The sequence below is a fragment of the Oculina patagonica genome, chromosome 6 (genome assembly GCF_052425735.1).
Source record: "Oculina patagonica isolate OP01 chromosome 6, crgOcupat, whole genome shotgun sequence".
Lineage (NCBI taxonomy): Eukaryota > Metazoa > Cnidaria > Anthozoa > Scleractinia > Oculinidae > Oculina > Oculina patagonica.
In genome coordinates, this window is record NC_135763.1 from 25,686,635 (window position 1) to 25,707,296 (window position 20,662).

A 20,662-nucleotide genomic window follows, 5' to 3' on the forward strand; every position below is an offset into this window, starting at 1 on the left:
GCTTAACCGCCGGAAGAAATAGCTTTTTCCGTATTTCTTAAGAGTGCAGGACAGGACGTGCTGTGGAAAAGTAAAAATCCAAGTGTACGTGATGTTATATGGGGCGTCCTGATAAGTGCTTTTGTTGGTACTTATTAAGGTGGATTTGCATCTCAAAAAAAAGGTTGAACTATTCATCCAACTTTTTTCCGCAGATGCAAATCCAATCCATCGAAAGCACTCAGCAGGATGCCCCCATATAGCATCACGTACATTTGGATTTTTACTTTTTCTCGCAGAAATTAGCTGTCTATTCGCTTGCAAAATTAAGTTAGACAGCATTTTGTGTGATTTGAAGACAGTTTGATAGGAAACCTGACAGCCAAAAGCGATTTTAAAATCATGAATCTGGTACCTTTTTAAATTTAAGATGTAATTTGGAGAAATACAATTTTTGCATGTGGGTAACTATGAGTATGGAAAAAATTATCAGGTTGGTGTCATCTTTGTGGTCGAAGATGATGTATGTAAACACGAAGAGGACACTTATCACTAAATCCAAAGCGGCTCCAATGCATTGTGATAGCGTATAAAACTAACTGGTTGATTCAGACCTTATTTTCAAACTACAGTAAGCAAATGGGAGTAGTTACAACAGATTCAGCCTTTTTTTATTCATTTACATATGAGGCATCGCACCATCATAGCAGGACATTCATTCGTTTTTGAGTTCAGTTAATACTTGGGCAATCTCGGGAGATGGGGTTTGTAAAAGTCTTAACAGCATGGCAAACATTTTTGGGACACGGATTTTATAAGCATCTAAACCAGATTCAAAAAAGTGACCCAATGATAAAAAAGGTGCATTATTCCCTTACACCTCAAGCGATATTTCTATTATTGATTGATTATTGATAGTATATTAATAGTCTTCCGTTGTGGTGCCAAAACGTGAAACAGATAAAATGCTCTAAAAAGGGCAAAAGCTTATAACCAAGGACTAAACCCATAAAATCCAAGGTTAGATTTCTTAATTGAAACCCACCTCGTAGAAAGATTTCGCTGTGTCAAAATCCGTTTTCGGATTTCCTGTTTTATTGGGAGATCCAAAATCCTGATTTCAAAATCCAAATCCAGATTTTCCAACCGAAAGCACCCACGTTTCAAATATTTTCAGCAGAATTGTGTGGCTTTTCTCTTTAATAAGGGTTCGGTAAATTTAAGTTCCAATGCGACAAAATCCATGTAAAATATTTTGTTGTCTTGTCACCATCTAAATACCCATATTAATAAAATTGAGTAGTTATGATAAATGCAATGATTTTTAGATGGTTGATTGTTTATAAAGAAAGGTAAAAATGAAAACTGCTTTATCACAAAGTTATAATATCATCTGATATTAAATCCTACGCACGCGACACATTAAGATGACATTTAATAGAAGATATTACACGGCAGCAGGAAGGCATGATTACACTCTTGAGTGGTGCAACAAGATTTGATGAAGGAGCACAGCAAAGGAGTAAAAGATATATTTAAACACGGGGAAATGAATTCATACCGCTGTGTAATTTTCTATATATTCTATTTAATTGACAAAGTAACACGAATAAGGTAAAAGTTAAAAGAAAACACAGTGCAAGGTGGGAGGTGACGCGATCAATATAATGTGGAAAATACGCCACTTTTTTCCCGGATGTATTTTCTTGTGAGTTTTACAAGCGGTATAGTTCCCAGCAAAACACATACTTCTTTGTTATTAAATTATTTTTAATTTTTTTATGTTTTGGTACAAAATATTCCTTTTTTTAAGTTCGGTGTCAGAGTAAACAACACAGAAAAAGAGATGCTTGCGCTGCTTTGTTGCCTGGAGAAGTAAGGTTAACGGTGTCTTCGTGAAACATAATGATCCAGCTGCAGGGATGCTTGCTTGATTTATTGCCTGAAGAACTCGACGTTGCTTTCTCGAAACATTCTGACATTATAGGCTATTGTTGGTTTTCACTGTCACGCCATCAAAAAATAAATTCGAAACCATTCAACTACAGAAGCTATGAATTTCAATATTATAGATGATAAATAGATAAACAATTTCTCCAAGTTTCGGGTCTGTGCCGTGTACCGTTCGCGAGTTATTTTCCGAACCTTTCCACGCAAATTTATAAAGCTTAGTATGGAGACGCCATAACTGTGTCCTTCCGAGGGACACAGTTATGGCCGCCGTGATGCCAGAGAAACCATCTGGAACTCAATTCTGTTTACAACAGCGGCTATCCTTGGCTTAAGAGCTAGTACACTTTCACATAAACACCACGTATTATATCTGAAATGTTCAATCTGCACAAAGTGGAAAGGAAAGACCTTTTTTCAAACAAAACAGCTTTGTCACGGCACTCAGCTTGATGTCACATACGACGGAGAACTCAAATATTCTAAATGCTCTGTTTTAAACACCTAATGACAACGAAAATTTAGCAGGCCTAGTGAATTTTGATTTCAGAATTTTATGACATAACATGAAAACCAAGAATATGCGTAACAGAAAACAGTTCTACTCTCTTACACTTTCGTGTTAATGCCTTTGCATTGAGGTTTTCCTTCGGAAGGATGTTTTAATATTGGTATTACTAAACTTCATATATGACTTCCTCGTTTTCTAATATATATCAAATTTCCACCCCAACCAAAATTACAACCAAAAAAGAAACTGCCTTGATTTTACACATCAGTAAGAATAAAGTAAAAATTGGACAATCAAAAATTAACTGATTTTGCTTTTGAGTAAGGTACATGAATATAAGCACGCACCCTATAAACTTAAAAAAAAAACACGCTTTTCAACGTTATAATTTCGAAGTAATATCACTAAGCTAAGCAACGCGCAACCTCGGTACAAATAAACCACAAATATATTATCACGCAACAGCAAATTCCATTCCTTTCTTTGTCCACGATATTAATTGCTTTTCAAAACCTTTCCGCGTTCCCGGTTATAAACTGGCGAGAGTTGTCATGGATCAAATTCTATGACACGTACCTATTCTGAACGAGCTTCCAGCTCATTAGCGGTTAATACTGGAGTTATATTGAAATGATATTATTTACGGTTTGGTTCGCTTCCGTGATACATTTCGAGAATTGAATTGTTTCATTTCCTCTACTCCATCTTTAGGGACTTGTCCGTTTGAAATGTAATAAACATTACCGGTAGCAGTCGGAGACAGTAATACAACAGTGGAACGACTAACGTTTGGTTATAAAGTTAAATAAGGTCGTAAAAACGGGGTGGTCTTATTACCGGTTTAGTTCGAATTACTAATTCTAATTCTTAATAATCTATCGACAGGTATATTATAAGTCTGACTCCTCATCTGATCCTGCTCAATTGCAAACTAAACATAACTTTGGACATGTTGGAAGTATTTGATTTTGTCCTCAGTAGGAGGTGGTTTTGAGTGGTAGAATAACTGCGCATTATTAAATTATGCCTAGAGTCTCCGAAAGGCACTGTAGTCGTCGTTTGTCGTATATATAATCGAGGTGGTGGAATTATTTTATGAAAGGAGTTCCAGATATGATGTTGACTGAGCGGCAAACTGACACATTTTATTGCAAATAGACATAGCAGTTGGAGTTTTATTTTACAGTTATTTGATGAAATTTAATATTAAAGTTATTCTATTTTATCAAGCTCCTCAGGGTTAATGACAAACTATAAATGAAGCATTGACCTGCAAAAGAATAAAAAAAACATTATTTGCACCACGTATAATATGTATTTTATATCGGGCTATTTTCTTGATTGATTATAATTTACGTCAGTGTTATTTGGGTGGAGCAGGAATGGCGGATCACTAAGGAACCTTCAATCAGATGGAAGTGAGCGGGCGCACTCAGAGATAACTTATTATAATCATTTCATCGGGCATTGTGGCGTATTTTGCGGGCTAAAATGGAGAATTCAGCGGGCTAAAATATATTTTAGCCCGCTGCCGTGGACCAATCAGAAACAAGAAAATAACGAAGCCAGCCAATCAGAACTGAAAACCATTCAACTGTTCGCACCGTTTTGTTGCTGGCTGGCACAAGCTGGCATAATTTCAAGCTTCGTTTAAGGTGGCCCGCGGCTAATTCCGGGAGCGAAGGTGCTATTTTTTAAATCGAATTTTGGGGATGAAAACCGTAACCGATTTCTCTGATTTTTGGTAGTCGAAAAAACAAATGTTTAAATTTAATAAAGCTTTAAAATTTGGAACAAACAAAAACAGTAAACACGAAATATAAGCACTTTTAAATTAACCTCTTTTTTAATAAAACGTGAATATTTTCTAAACGCGAAGATAGATTTTTTTCTTATTGCTGTCAATACGTTCAAATTATCCAAGAATTCATGTGAGCAAGTTTCAACGAAATCGGCTGGGTAGAAATTGCTGCACAGTTGACTGTTAGATTTTAGCTTAAAAATATTATGCTGGTGTATTTTTGCCAGTTGTTACAACAACGCTTGTGTAATGTTTTGATTGCATTGATTATTTGAAAGCTTAATACCAGCTAAAACAATGCTGAAAATTCTGAAAAGATCGGAAACTCCTAGCAAAAGTTATAAGCAATTAAAACAGAAGATGTTTACGGTGCGTAAAGTGTATTTTTTAAAATATTCATTGTTTTTCGAACTACAAAAAAACTACCGATTTTTTTTCTTTTATTTTTAAGTATGAGAAAATCCAGCATGTACACAAACGGCCTTATCTAGTTTCGTGTGTGTAGACTGGATTCAACTCGCCGAATTTAGTACGTGAAGATGGCTACCTCTCGTCTTCCATTTTGAAGCGCTTTGGAAACCCTTGTGTTCCAGTAAATTATTTAAACTTGCCGCATTCCCAAGATTTTTTAGCACCTTGAAATAAACGGGCGTTCATTTCCAGGTGCTAAATAATCTTGAGAATGCAGCATGTTTGAATAATTTACTGTTAGTTGAGGGGTTTCCAAAGCGCTTTAAACTGAAGGACGAGAGGTAGCTATCTTGAAGAGCCAAATTTGACGAGTTTCATCGAGACTTCACGCTCGAAACAAGATGAGGGCGTTTGCTTATATGTTGGATTTTTGTATACTAAAAATTAAAAGAAAAAAAATCGGTCGATTTTTTTTAATTCGAAAAAGATTGAATTTTTCTAATTTGCAATTTTCGCACCGTAAACCACTTATGCTTCATTTGATTATAACTTTAGCGGAGAATATCAGATCGTTTCAGATTTTTCAGCAACTTTTTAGGAGGTATTGAGCTTTCAAATGACAGAAGTGATCTTAGCATTAATTAAGCATTGTTGCAATAGCTGGCGAAAATATCCAATAACAATATTTTTATGCGAAAAATAAACAGTCAACTGTGCAGCAATTTCTACCCAGCCGATTTAGTTGAAACTTGCTCACATGAAACCTAGGCTTACTTGAAGTAATTGACCTTAATTAGAAAAAAATCTAACTTCGCGTTTTGAAAATATTCGCATATTTTCGAAAAAAAGGTTTTCCATAAAGTGCTTATTTCTTGCGATTGTTTATATTTTGGGCTTTAAAAGGTAAAGCTTTATAAAATTTGAACATTTGTTATTACGACTACCAAAAATCAAAGAAATCGGTTACGGTTTTCATCACCAAAATTTGATTTAAAAAATAGCACCTTCGCTCCCGGAATTAGCCGCGGGCCACCTTAATTTGAGTCGAGACGTTTCAAAACTGTTTTTGAGCTTTATAACGACAAAATGTTTGAAGGACTGAACGGGAAAGCAAATTCTAAGTCTTCTCAGCTAGATAAAGAGGAATTACAGAAACTCAAAGAAGAATCCAGGCGGCGAAGTGAATGTAAGTTTGTCTTCGACGAGCGAAACTCGCTCAGTTGAATTTCAGGCATATTCCAAACTGCCAGTTCAGTTAACAGCACAATTAATTTTAACACTTCTAAATGACGCCTATTTCTTTGCTGCCGATAGAATTTTGTAATTTTCTTTTCAAACAAGTTTGTTTTGAGTAATTTTGCGGTTTTCTGCCGAGTTTTGTAAACTTTTAAACCTAGTTTTTAATCAGAAATAAACGCCGACTCGCAACGGCAGTGTTCAAGATATCGCTTACTGTTTTTGATTCCTTAACTAAATTCCCTCTGAAATGATTATAATAGTAATAGAGTTGATGTTCTTGGGCGTAAATATGTTTTTGGCCCTTCTCAGAGCTCATTTTAAAATGAACCTGAGTCGGGCCAAAAACATATTTACGCCCGCGAACATCGACTCTATTGTTATATTAGATCGCGTGCACTGTTAATTTCGGCCACCTCGCTACTCAACAGCAACGTCATTTTTTAACTAAACTTTTAAGTTTCCCTCCGCCACCCCTGCTCCAGGCAAACACCTTGTGAGTCGAGAGTCCATGTGTTTTTTTTTTGCCCCACCTTTGCTGAAGATATCATGTAATTCTTAATTGTTATGTTAAGATACGAGGTTTAAGAAAAATAAACGTCGCGCTAGTGGCCTTACGCCAGAAAGTTGTTTGCTCACGGTGTTTGCTTAACTTATTAAACATGCTTCGGCAAACTAGCGCGACGAGAGCAGTCCCAAACCCTTCCGAGGAGTAAAATGGAACGAGAACAAAAGAAGTATTTTTTAAGCAGTCGGGGGAATAAGTGCCAGTTGATGGCGACATCACTTCTCCGAGAATTGACTGAGCCCGGGGTTTTCGTCCCAGAAGTTGCTAAGCAACGTGACGAAATTGTACGCGCGACTGCAAAACGAAGTGGCATCATAAATCTTAACGGAATCTAAGGGAGTGTAGAACACAAATCGCAATATATACCGTGAAGTGCTGATCAACCTCGCTGATTGGCCAGAAAAACTGTTTTTCTGGCCAATCAGAAAGAAGGAGTTCAAACGCTCCTGGAACTGGTTCGGTAAGACAAAGTGCCCAGGGGCTGTTACGCTCTATGTTGGGAACTGTCACCCGAAAATCCCGTCGTCCCGATGATCAACCCGTCGCCCCGACTAACTGCCCCTGGGTCTCCGATGAAGATTCGGATCTAGAGTGTTAAGTTTATAGGCCCATTGTCCCTCTTTCTCTCGCAACTGTTGTTCTCCATTAACCCGGTCTATCAATGTCGCTTAGTCCATTATGTCCTTCACTACAAAAATGTCTGTACAAAAGATCATCAGCCCTCTTCTCGGCATGCGTCAACATTTCGTGTCGCCTAATTCTAGACTTGTGGTTATTAAACCTGAGTCTCTATAAATAAATATACAAACGAGGCTTTGCTGCTTACCTAAATAACCCCTCAGCCTAGGGTCTTCGGAGTAGGCTTTGGTAGATTGTGCTCCTAAAAGTGGCATATTATGCTACTAGCAGTGCTCAAAATTTTGCCAAATTATGCAAAAATTATGCCAGAATTCCCAAATTATGCTTCTGATTTCCGAAATTATGCTCACAAAATGACGTTGATTCTGTACAGAGAGGTGCGCAATAACGACACTACCAAATTATGATGTTTTTCAAATAAACTGTTGTTGTAAATTTATTTGTGTTTTATGGCAGTTTGTCACGGCCGTCAGCTGTCCAAATTAGCTGCTCGCATCTCTGAACCGTTTGTAAAATGCCTCCAACGACTTAACAATCACAATTGTATAGCTAAAACACACATTGCAAGAACAAACTACCTAAATTTCATTTCTTTCTGTAAAAAGTACACCATATTTACTAAATTTTATGAATTTATGCTCCAAAAAGTGCTAAAAATTGCTAATTATGCCGTGGCAGTGCTCGTTTCACAAATTATGCTTTTTAGCTCCATTTATGCCAACAATTATGATAGCACAATCTACCAAAGCCTACTCCGGAGTCATCTGAAACGTTGAGATTAATATATCAGTTATTACAATGACATATAAAAGGCACAACTTTGCATAGCAAAATGTAAGGAGAGTTTGCTTTAATGTTTTGTTAAAATTATTTTAAAAATTTAGGTCACGAACTAGACTTACGTACTGATATCCCGTTTTCAATTGATCTTACGCGCAGAACTCGAAGTAATGCTAAGGTGTGGTTGGCGGGCTAAGTGAACTGAGCAAACGCGAAAATGAAGCAGCGAAAAAGTAAAGACGAATTGATAAAACACAAACTTGACCACGTGGCTGGCGAGTTCTAGTGGAAATATCAGCTTAAAACATGAACGTTTTAACCAATATCTGCATTCGATCAAAATTAGTTGTTGCCCGGGAGTTGTTACATTTATATTCGATTTCTTCCTGGAACAGCTTATAACCGAAGTAAGAAACCAGTTATGAAAAAAAAAAGCGATCATAAATAAACAGCCCATAATTTCGTTTTATTTTCGCAGCACGTGCACATACAAAACTTATTGCATGGTTTCAATAAGTTTATAAAATTTCTTTAACGTTTTGTTCTATACCAAAATTCAATATTCGAAAGTTTAAAACAGTTTTGAGTAGATTCTCGGACATAAATAAACAAGAAGAAGCTGTTAAAAAAAGATAAAAAAAAAGATAATAACAGTACCACCAGCAATTTGCGCCCTTTCAATTTCAAACTCTGTTGCATTGACATGAAGTGGTATTTGCCCAAGGTGGACATAAGATTTTGTTTAGGCCTTTGACTGAGGTTAACACATAGTTGTGTCTTTATAATAAACGTAGCCCTTTATAATAATTAGAATGATTTTATTTTTTTTACTGTACATTTTTAACATTTCATTGTAATTTGACCCTGAAAAACCATTTTTGGAGAGGCCAATAAAATCTTAGCTTATCTTACATAGCAACTAAATAGTTATACCTACCCCGCAAGTCGTCTAGCTCATCTTGCAAGGAAGCACTGACAAGCATCGCCAAAAACACAACTGCAATCAAGATAGTCTTCTTGGCCATTGTTAAGACAGATACCGTTTGCTTCCAACTTAGATGCAGGGTTACGGTGTGCTACCAACTTAGCGTTTTAATTGCTGCCCTTTATTGCTCGTCTTTTATAGGTAATCACACATACAGATATAATATGTAGGTTGCGTCTTATTGGGTGTTTTTGTAAGTGTTATTTCATTTTTTTGTTCTTATTGAAATCATTAACTTTAAGTGGTCTACTACTAAACTTGAGTTTGTTCTATTCTGAGCTAGTAGCTGAATCAGATATTAGCAGAGATGAAACAACCAGTGTGGCGAAAGTGAGGAAGCTGTATACTTTTGAAAACCAATATAAACTAATACATTTTCTAATAAAACAGAATTCCGCTATATCGGATAAAAGCTAGTTTGTGAGTCGAATGTGAAATTTGTGTGCATCACGTACTCAATAGTATTTAATTCGATCACTGATATCACTAGTAAATTCTCCAGCTAGGTAACTAGGATGTGCACAAAAAGGTAAAAAATCTTAAATCTTGAAAATCTTGAATCTTAAACGTTTTCCATATGTGGTGATTGAGGCAAGGAAATAATAAAAATATAGTGTTGTTTCTAACGGATGGATGGAGGGTAGCATTGGGGTGGGGTGCTGAACACCGTACTTCCGCGAAAAGCGAAAAGCGAGAAACAAGGCAAAAATGAGTGGTGGGAAAGTGACCAAAACTTTAAGAAAACGGATCCTGCAGGTTTAGGTAATATCGCCATATTGCAATCCACGATTGAAATTATTGAAATGTCGCATGAAGAACTGGCCAATACTGACCAGTACCGCAAACTCCAATCTCCCTTTCCTACCGCGCACTCGTATATGTCGTATATGTATATGTATGCTGTCTCAACAGCACTTTTTTAAAAACGGCTGGAGTGATATTGAAATTGATATTATTTACGATTTGGTTCGCTTCCGTGATACATTTCACGAATTGATTTGTTTCATTTCCTCTACTCCATCTTTAGGGACTTGTCCGTTTGAAATGTAATAAACATTACCGGTAGCAGTCGGAGACAGTAATACAACAGTGAAACGACTAACGTTTGGTTATAAAATTAAATAAGGTCGTAAAAACGGGGTGGTCTTATTACCGGTTTTGTTCAAATTACTAATACTAATACTTAATGATCTATCGACAGGCACTGTGGTCCTCGTTGGTCGTATATATAATCGAGTTGGTGGAATTATTTATGAAAGAAGTTCCAGATATGATATTGATTGAGCAGCAAAATGACACATTTTATTGCAAATGGACATAGCAGTTGAAGTTTTATTTTACAGTTATTTGAATAAATTTAATATTAAAGTTAGTCTATTTTATTGAGCTCCTCAGGGTTAATGGCAAACGATAAATGAAGCATTGACCTGCAAAAGAATAAAAAAACAAACATTTAATTTTTATGCACCACGTGCAGTGAATAATGTTATTTTATATGGAAAATGTTATACACGTCCCTGTATTTTTGGTGGAGTAGGAATGGCAGATAAATAAGGAACCTCCAAACAGATGGAAGTGAGCGGGCGCACTGAGATTACTTAGATCGCGTGCAATGTTATTTCAGCCTCCTCGCCATTCAACGGAAACGCCATCTCAACTGGATTTTCAAGTTTCCCTCCGCCACCCCTGCTCCAGCCATATCACTTGTGAGACAATTTTTCATGTGGCGGTTTTTTTTTTATTATTAATTTTTTGTCCCACCTTTGCTGAAGATACCATCAAATGCTTGTAATTTTAAGATATGATATTTGCTAAGAGAAAGAAACGTCACGCTAGGCTTATTTTCGCCAGAAAGTTGTCTGCTCAAGGTGTTTGCCCACGAGCGCGACGAGAGCAGTCCCAAACCCTTCCGAGGAGTAAAGTGGAACAGGATAAAAAGAAGAATTGTTTAAAACGAAGTGGCATCATAAATCTAATCTGAATCAAAGGGTGCGTAGAACACAAATCTCAATATATACCGTGTTTTTTAGTAATTTTCTTCGGACAAGTTATTTTCCGGTTGTTCATTGGTCCAAGGCTCATCACCTCGGGGTCTGCCGATACAACGACATCTGTAGCCCCACCCGATTCTGCGGCACCTATAGCGATAAGGACGACATCTCCAATAGCATTTGAGACGACAAACTAAAAACAAAGAAAGGTTAGCATTTTTATATCAAAAAGCAGCGCGTTTTAATTAACTATAAAGCAGGGAGCAGGGATGGCGTAATGGTGAGAGCGCTCTCCTCCTACCAGTGTGTCCCGAGTTCGATTCTTTGACCCGGCGTCATATGTGGGTTGAGTTTGTTGTTTGTTCCCGTCCTTGCTCCGTGGGTTTTTCTCCGGGTTCTCCGATTTTCCTCCCTCCACGAAAAAAACAATACTTCCACATTTCAATTCGATCGGGATTACATCGCCCCACAAACTTCTAGCTTTAAATCCTACCGTATCTAAATAAAGGTAATTTAATTTGATTACATATATCATTTTTGTGTCACATTTTGAAAAAAAAAAAAAAAAACATCTTCAAACTGATAATGGATACGGAGTGTCCGAAACATGTCTTTGAAATTTAGAAGTGTGTTTATTTTTTTCAAATGTTTAATTTCGCTCATACTTTTAAGAAATTTCGCTAATATTTATTTGAAAGGTGCGATAGTCTTTAACTTTCTAAACATGCACGATAGTGGCCCTACACCATTTATATATCAAACAACGTAGCTCCTAGCTTCCTAGTCAGCAAAGAAATCAAATTTTTGCTGGACGCACACACTTGGGACTTTTGTCCAGCAAAATTAAGAAAAAGATATACGAACGAGAATTTCGCTCGCATAGCTTGATTTCTCGGTGGTGTGGTTTTCTACACTACAAGCGTTCCAATTCTAGTGACATCAGCGGTTGAAGTCTCACTGAAATAGCCGGCGTTCAAACTCAACATACTAAAATATCAAAATTTGCTGTTGCGTTTGTTCAACCTTTAAACTTTAAATAAAACGGCATACTGACTTAAAAAAAAAATGGGAAAAAAAGAATAATAATAGCTTCCACCTGGATTTGAACCAGCGACCAAGGCATACATAACTTCTACAGAAGTGTTCTCTACCAACTGAGCTATCGTAACTTTGTATGGTACAGAATATTTTGTTTTGTATATATTAATATTATATTTGGACGCGCTTTAAAAAAAAACATGTTTAATTACTCGGTTATGAGTAAGCAAAACACTAAAAAATCGCTTTGTTTTAGCTTGTCGTAAAGAGATAATTTCCACCAAATTTCTGCTCTGCATTAGCAATAATATTCAAGCTTAGCGAATGATTTAAATTTATACAATTACAGAGCAATGTACGGCACGTTGCACAGAATTGCTAATTTCTTGACCCCTTATACGTCCAAAAGTGAAACCACAACTTATCCATACCAAATTTTGACCCCATTTTGATAAATCCAGGCATATAAATATGTACACAACAATAGATGCTTGTGGATGATTTCATATATAAAAAATATATATATATATATATATAAACGAGGCTGCTTACTAGATAAACCATTATGCCTAGGGTCTTCGGAGTCATCTGAAACGTGAAGATAAATATATCAGTTATTAAAATGACATATAAAAGGTACAACTTAGCAAAGAAAAATGTTAAAACAGTTTGTTTTAAAGTTATGTTGAAATTGTTTTAAAAAAATGAGGTCACGAACTAGACTTACGTACTGATTTCCCTTTTTCATTTGATCTTACGCGCCGAACTTGAAGTAATGCTAAGGTGTGGCTGGCTGGCTGAGTGTAGTAAGCAAACTCGAAAATGAAGCAGCGAAATGTAAAGACGAAATGATAAAACATAAACTTGACCACGTGGTTGGCGAGTTCTAGTAAAAATATCAGCTTAAAAACATGAAAGTTTGAACCATTATCTGCATTCGATCAAAGTTAGTTGTTACATTTAGATTGGATTTCCTCATGGATAAGCTTATAACCGAAGTAAGGAACCAGTTTCGGAAACCAGTTATGAAAAAAGCGATAATAATAAACAGCCCATAATTTCGTTTTATTTTCGCAGCACGTGCACATACAGAACTCATTGCATGGTTTCAAAACGTTTATAAAATTTATTTTACGTTTTGTTCTATTATAAAAATCAATGTTTTAAAATTTAAAACTTTTTTTAGTAGATTCTCGGACATTAATATACAAAAAAGATGCGATAGAAATTTAGAAAGATAATAACAATGCCACCTACAATTTGCGCCCTTTCAATTTCAAACTTCGTTGCATTGACATGAAGTGTATTTCCCCAAGGTGGACATTAGATTTTGTTTAGGCCTTTGACTTAGGTTAACACTTAGCAACTAAATAGTTATACCTACCCGGCAAGTCGTCTAGCTCTTCTTGCAAGGAAGCACTGACAAGCATCACCAAAAACACAACTGCAATCAAGAAAGTCTTCTTGGCCATGGTTAAGACAGATACCGACAGATACCGGTTGCTTCCAACTTAGATGTCGGGTTACGGTTTGCTACCAACTTAGGGTTTTAATTCTTGTTCTTTATTGCTCGTCTTTTATAGGTATTCACACATGCGGCTATAATATACATCGGTGGCGTGATAATAGGTGTTTTCGTGGGTGTTATTGCATTTTTGTTTTTATTGATGTCAAAGGCTTTGAGTGGTCTACTTCTAAATTTGAGTATGTTCTATTCTGAGCTAGTATTTAGATCTTAATCAGATAATAGCAGAGATAAAACAGCCGACGTGACCAAAATAAAGATTTTTCTTTTGTAAAACAATATAACCTAGAATATTCTCCAGTAAAACAGAATGCCTCCATATCAGATAAAAGTATTTTTTATTTTTTTTTTGTTACATATCCTGTCACTTTGGTGTTAAACTCTAAAGCTTACATAACGTACGATCTTGCTTTATAGCCTTTAAAAATGAACGATCCTTTCTCGAAACATACTGATTTTGAAGGATAGGTGTCTACATGTGTACCGTGAACGGTTCTACTTTCTTTCACTTTCGTGAAGTGGCTTTGCATTGAAATTTTTCTACAGAAGAATGTTTGTATATTGCTATTAACAAATGTCATAAAAAAACCTTCTCATTGTTTCTGGTATCCACCCTGAACAAATACAGCTCAACAAAACAATGGCTTTGTTTCACATATAAATAATAAAAAGGCGTTAGTCAACAATTTGAAATAACACTATTAGCGCCAGCTAATTTAACCTTTGTGAAAGCACATAATTTTTTGTACTACCCCTTGTCAGAGTTACTTTAAAAATAACCCGAGAAAGGCTGCGGAAGACGAGGAGGCTGTAGACTTATATAAACTAATATAGTGTTTGTACCGGTCTAGTTAGGTTTTTTCCTCACTCTCAGGTAGATGATAGGGCCAGACGAAAAAGAAGGCTCGAGTATTAAAAACGCATAAAAATTACCGTAAATGATCGATTGAGCTCTGCGGCGCTTATTTAATTTTCCTGCTCAGAGGTGCGGTGCTTATTTGAGAGCGGCGCTTGTTTCAACTACCGGTAAATCATTGATGGGAATACAAAGAGAATTAAGTGAGGTGCATACTTGGTATGCACATTTTAAGTAAGAGATAAATACCGAGAACGGAAAAGTTCTGGAGAGCAAACCTAAGAAATGTTTGGGCTGTTTATATCGTTTAATTTGTTTTGTATTTGGTTGCTTTAAAAACTTTATTGTTAGAAATTTTAAGTTTAATTTGTCCAGACAAGGGGTTTAATTTGGACAGAAAGAGATTAGTCGTAGCCTAGAATATCAATGAGAGGTTTAAAAAATTACCCAACGTTTGGGGTATTTATTTGTATAAATCCCTGAAAGGAGATATTTATACAGATAAATCTCTCATTAATAATCATAAATTCAATTCATAAGCCCCGCTCTTCCCTGCTACATTATCAAGCCCTTCCCGGACTTTCATTTAGTTAATATTCATCAGGGTTGTATGTTAAATAAAGGTTGTTGAATAACAAAAGAAAATGTGTCAATCATGAAATAATATAAAATAATTTCCATAGAAATACCAGAGGAAACATGAACACAGTTTCAAAGTCTCTTTGTAAATACCCAAATCAACGCCGCGGTGTTTGTTCGAGAGCGGCGCTTATAAAGTTATTTTTGATAAAGGTGCGGCGCTTATTCCAGCAGCTGCGTTTAATCGATCATTTACGGTATTGAAAAAAAAAACCTCAATGCGCTTTTGGGTTGAGCGTAATAGCACAGGATTAATATTTAGCTTGAACGCAGACGTAACTTATTTTCTACCTGATATATCGGTTGCAGTAACTCAAGCTAATTTGAGTGGTTTCAAGTACCCAATTATCGTCGTTAGCTTTTGTAATCGCGATACATGGAGATTTCGGTGACTTTCCGCAGAAGTACAGTGATGGTAGACCATACATATCACACACGTATACAGGCTCAGTAAAGTAGAGTATGGAAGAAGTAAAGTTCCTGCTTCCGTACAACAAAAACGTTTCGATCGAGACAGATATTTTGAAGAGAAGTCATTATATAAGAAAGTCACAACCGTGTCATTGACACACGCATATTATATAATTCGGAAGAAAATAAACCAAAAATAGCTAATTAATTTATCTACAAGGATATTGCATTTCAGAATCTTACAGTGTTCTTAGCTGCAAGCCGGTCAGGGTTGATATGACATGGTCGAATTATATATACACAATATCGCAGCGTCTCATAAATTCAAAGCTTAAACTTTGTCATGAACGGGTACAACCAAATTAAACAAGCTATCACTATGACATTTAAGCTCAAATTATACAGAGGTACAGGTAATATGAATATGGTCTTTTTCCGACCAAGTAAACTGTCTGTAATCCGTAATAGGAAGGCGTCCGTAAGTTGAGATTGGACAGTATGTATTTTTAGGAGATGCCAAGCATATCTCCTGATTAGGTGCTTGAGGATGCGTGAGCTACCAAATTGGCTGTTGACTAATCAGTATGGCGGATATTGGTCCTTTGGGAGTGTTGAAAACCGATTATAAGATTAAGCTAACGAGACGTGAATTACATGACATTTTTTTTGAACAGGTTTTTCGCATTTCAGAAATCTTGGGATGTCGAACCTTCGCTAGCTTTGCGACGTGGATGGGGAATGTAGACATGAAAGCATTAATTTCGTCTTCTTTGAACTGTTTTTAAAATACGACAATGTTGGATACTTCTTATGTCCTTTTGTACAATATCCCACAACTTAGGCCCAATGTATCTGATAGTGTGCTTACCACGTGCCACTGTATTAAATCTTGGGACAACAAATTCTTCGTTGCGTATGGCATATTTGGTATTGAGACTGCAATTGGTCAGCAACCCTCTTAGAACAGATGCTTTAAACCTCGTTCATAAAGGGAAGCTATAGGTCCTGTAATCTCCTTTTTGTAAAGTGCATAGATTAGCCATATCTTGTAATTTATGATAGTTGGACATTATGTCACAGTAAATGGCTCTGAGTGCCCTTTCCTGTATCCCTTCTAATTTACTTTTGTCACTAGCACGGCAGAAATGCCAAACAAGGTAAGATTAAGTTAAATAAGGCAGAGTAGCAGCTTTAAACAACTGTATCTTGGTGCAAGTTCCTTAGTCTCATTAACAGTTTGGCTAACAAATAGTGTCAATAGTTCAGCGAATCGAGCATCGGTTTTTATTAATACTACAAGCAGATTCAGACCATGAGTGGATTGAACTTTTACGTCGATTTTAATTCGTACGAGGTCGTCACATTTCTTTAACTTGTTAAGGTTCGATAATTGTTATCGTTTCGTTTAAGAAAGTCGGTACAGGTACTGTAATCCGCTAAATTACTACTCATAGCGTAGAACTGGCCTGGTGATCGTCTGCATATACATACGTACTGAGGTGTGTGGTAATGCCATAATTTAAATAATTCTGACAAAATGTTCCACATTTATGGCCCAAACTCAGAACCCTTAGAGCATCCCCATAACAGCCTCTCCCAGGAGCTCACTACTGGTCAAAGTTTGAATTACCATTGATTAAGAATATCACTTCCACTATAAACACAACCCCAACGTGTCGACTTTCGCTCCTTATGATCAATCAATGCCATTATCTGTTAATTTTACACGCTGGTTTGGAAACGTAATTTCCAAAACAGGCCTTGCACCAGTTTTTTTTTTGTTTTGTTTTTTTGTTTTACGTTGAAAAATTCAAGTTGTCGAGATTTCTCTTCATCATATAGCAAAGCCTATAGTAAACATGTTCAGTCGGTCAGATGTAGATATTGAATCCGGTCTAAAATCATTAGATGCTACTGCATGTTTGCTAAACACTGTCCTCCATTGATCGGAAGTAAATCGTTTATTTAAATGGATTTATGCCACCTCGATATCACATCACACAGGCATATATCGCTCATATCATCTTTACTTGAAAATGAAGAATTACTCCACTGGATACTAAGTAATACATATCCCTTACCATTTTTGGTCATTTTGGCTCCCTATGATGGACTGGTGAACGCAATTTGCATCAAATACGAGTAAAATTGTGTCATTGTCTATTCTGCCGCGCAAAATCTGACAATTTATGTGTTTTCTGGGAAGTACCGGAGGGTGATGGGAAACAAAACTGCTAGATGCCGAGAATAGTGCAACGCAATATTCTTGTCAGAAACAACCTGATAGCAAATATGGTAAATTCTCTAAGATTGGCTTTCTTAATTATTCACGGAGACATGGAAAATAACAAAGCTAAACATAGAACGGGTATTGATGTCCCTAAATAACCCTTTCTGCCCTTACTTCAATATTTACCTGAATGGGTTCTTGAAATAGCTCGAAAAAAGCTTGCAAAGTATATTATTGACAAACCAAGTTCAATGCCGCCAAAAGCCAATAATGGCTTAACTACTGCGTATAAAATGACATGGCGTAAGATTATTGACTATTACTTTTTAAAAGCTGCCTAATAATGCTGTATGTTGCCTTAAAAACTGTTGTTTCAGACAAGAAAAAGCTTGAAGACAAACTGATAAAAAACGCTTACAGGCAAACGAAACTATTCTAGCCATGATATTGTATGTAACTATCGTCAAAACAAAAAAAAAGAACCATTAAAATGAGTTGGAGATCTTCCGAAAATGTTAACCAAAGATAGCAGCTGGAAGACATTTTTAAAACAAGATAAATCTCCTTTAACGAATATCGCCTTAATCTGGTGTCTATACAGATAACATCTTGCATTCAACTGTGTTGATTCTGCCTTGCGTTCAAAAAGCATAAAGGGAAATTTAACCTGGTAGTTTTCAGATTTTGTGCCCTGCTCATCTACCGGAGCCATGGGTTCCAAGATCTGGCTCATTGCATTTCTACTGGTAGTGGCTAGTGTTGGCTTCCAAGTTGGAAGCGAAAACTTTTTTTAAACATCTTTTCTAGCCTATCTTTTTATTTACATCCATGTAGCTTTCCCAGTTTCATTAGATGGTAAGTAGATTGTAAAAGTTTCTTGTCGATCAGTACATGCTGAAACGAACAATTCATTGGAAATTTGCCAATATAGCAAATTAGTTTGTGTGGGAAATCAGCCACTATAGAAAGCGAAATTTAGTAATTAATTTAATTCACAATAAGATTATCCTAAATCTAGAAGTTGTCTTTCGTTACAGTTAACTGAGCCGTAAGATTCGAAACTTAACACTCCGTTGGTTACAGTTGAATTCGTTTTACTTCCAAATAAAACTTAACTTAATAATCGTTCTTTCTTTTCTTCTGTTTTTTCCTTTCAGAGAGTGTTGATGAAGATATAAACGCTATGTTAAGGCGTTTTCCTCATATGATCGTTTGATGCCCACGTACAACTGACAAAAAATTGCACAAGAAGCCCCATTTAAAGAGTGACTTTCACCTTGAACATAGCACGGGCAGGACATAACTTAATTGTTTTTTCATCTTACCTTTTCAGAGGACCCGGTTGACCTAAAAACTGATAATTCGTTAGATGATCTAGCAGAAACGGGTAAGATAAAACCACAACACTGTGCAATTATATTAATGTCAATAATGTTATTAGTAAACATTGTAAGAAATTACCCCGTGCACTCACATGAGATTGGATCAAACTAGCAATGCCTTATTTGTGGTTATTTTAGTTGTGTCGATTTTCACTTCTTATAATCAATCAGTGCCATTATCCGTTGACTTTACACGCTTGTTTGGAAGCGTTCTTTCTAAAACAGGCATTGCAACTGCAGGTCTCCTCGCCGCAAGCGACCTCGTCGTAAACCTAAGCGTCCTGGCCGTGGAGGTAGCCTTCCTCGCCGTCCAAATACCCGTATTGAACCTTTACTCCGTAAGTGAACTCAACGTTATGAATAGAAATTTCCCTTAAGTTGATACGTATTCACATTTTACTTTAAAAAAGAAAAGGAAATAATTACGTTTCGCCATGTCATTCGGTTTATCTAAAATCTGTAGCTTCCATCTGAAGCACTATATTTTTCACTATCGATTAGACATGCGACCTTACGCACACATTTGGTTCAACTGTTTATCAATAGACTGCGGTTGACACGTTGAAACTGAAATCAAACCCTACCCCTTCCGCCGGCGTACATTTTACCTATGGCGTTACTCTGGGAAAATGATTGGCAAGTCACTGACTCAGTTTGAATTTTTAAGGAATCTAATGAAATGTATACATAAATATAAAATATAAAATAACGAAGTATTTCTGTAGCGCCATATCCAAGGACTTGTGACTCTTTACAACGTAATTGTAATATTTGAAATAAAATTACATCAGTGATAAAACTAAACTTAAATTTAGAAATGAAGAACATCACGGGTCTTTAAATACGGATTTTCTAATGCGTTCATGCGAAGCTGGGAGTAAGCCTATTGCACGTGACAGTACAAACCATTAATCAAGAAAAAGCGAGCGAATACAAAACCTTAATCTTCGTGGCTCGCTTTCGTGACCACCCTACTCGCTTCACCAGATAAATGATAAATCCCCTGTCTTTCAGTGTTAGTAGCTGCAGTAATTACTGAACAGCAATATGCAATCTAGTTTTAATTTTCATGCTAAAATTACTTGACTTCTTTAATCATAGGAAGCAACGAAGTGATTCCAGGAATGACGATGTCATGGAAATAGTAAGTAGGCCCACGTAAGTACATAATATAGTTACCGAAATTATGCCTCTTCCCTGTAAGAATCACCCTCCATACTTCCTACTCCAGATTCGACATAACTGTTCATTTGCCTCTTTTAAACAACTTGCTGGATTTTGTTGTTGTTGCTATTGTTCAGTTCGTCATCCGGATCGATCCTCCTGAGCTTTGCTTATAAGTTTATACAAAAAAAAAAAATGATAAACTTAACTAATAGCCCACGTGAGTCAATATCTCACTGCTTGCAATCAGGAAGGTGCCATTTAAAGACAGATTTTGGTTCAACTAGTAACTAGAGGTTGGAATTGGGGTGCAGGATAAATAAAACAGCAAGACATAACAATGTCCGTTATTGATTGTGCTGAGGTAGAGCATGATATGACTGGATTGGGTAAGTTGCATCAGTCTCATCTTTTGGCTCCCGGACAATGGACATTTATTTTCTGGATATAAAACTGAAAACAAAAGGATCTTTCTTCGAATACTTTATATTTATAACCTTACTTCCAATCAAAAACTCGAGCTTCGGGTGTCCTTCGTTGCTCCAAAAACGCCTTGGACGAGTTTA

General features: G+C 36.4%; 2 long non-coding RNA genes across 2 annotated transcripts in view; both read right to left on the reverse strand.

The window, feature by feature from the left end:
• LOC144656714 (uncharacterized) overlaps positions 1–9,199 on the reverse strand; it is a 32,224-nt gene extending 23,025 nt beyond the window's left edge. Inside the window, exons 1-2 of the long non-coding RNA XR_013571369.1 lie at positions 8,813–9,199; positions 7,283–7,318 (exon numbers count right to left, since the gene is read on the reverse strand). This is a non-coding gene — a long non-coding RNA (uncharacterized LOC144656714). The remainder of the gene's footprint in view (positions 1–7,282; positions 7,319–8,812) is intronic.
• A 937-nt stretch (positions 9,200–10,136) lies between these two features.
• On the reverse strand, positions 10,137–13,455 carry LOC144656481 (uncharacterized). Its single transcript, XR_013571310.1, has 4 exons — positions 13,274–13,455; positions 12,442–12,477; positions 10,879–11,044; positions 10,137–10,287 (listed from the first exon to the last, which is right to left on the reverse strand). It is a non-coding gene; the product is annotated as an uncharacterized LOC144656481 (long non-coding RNA).
• Positions 13,456–20,662: the final 7,207 nt, after the last annotated feature.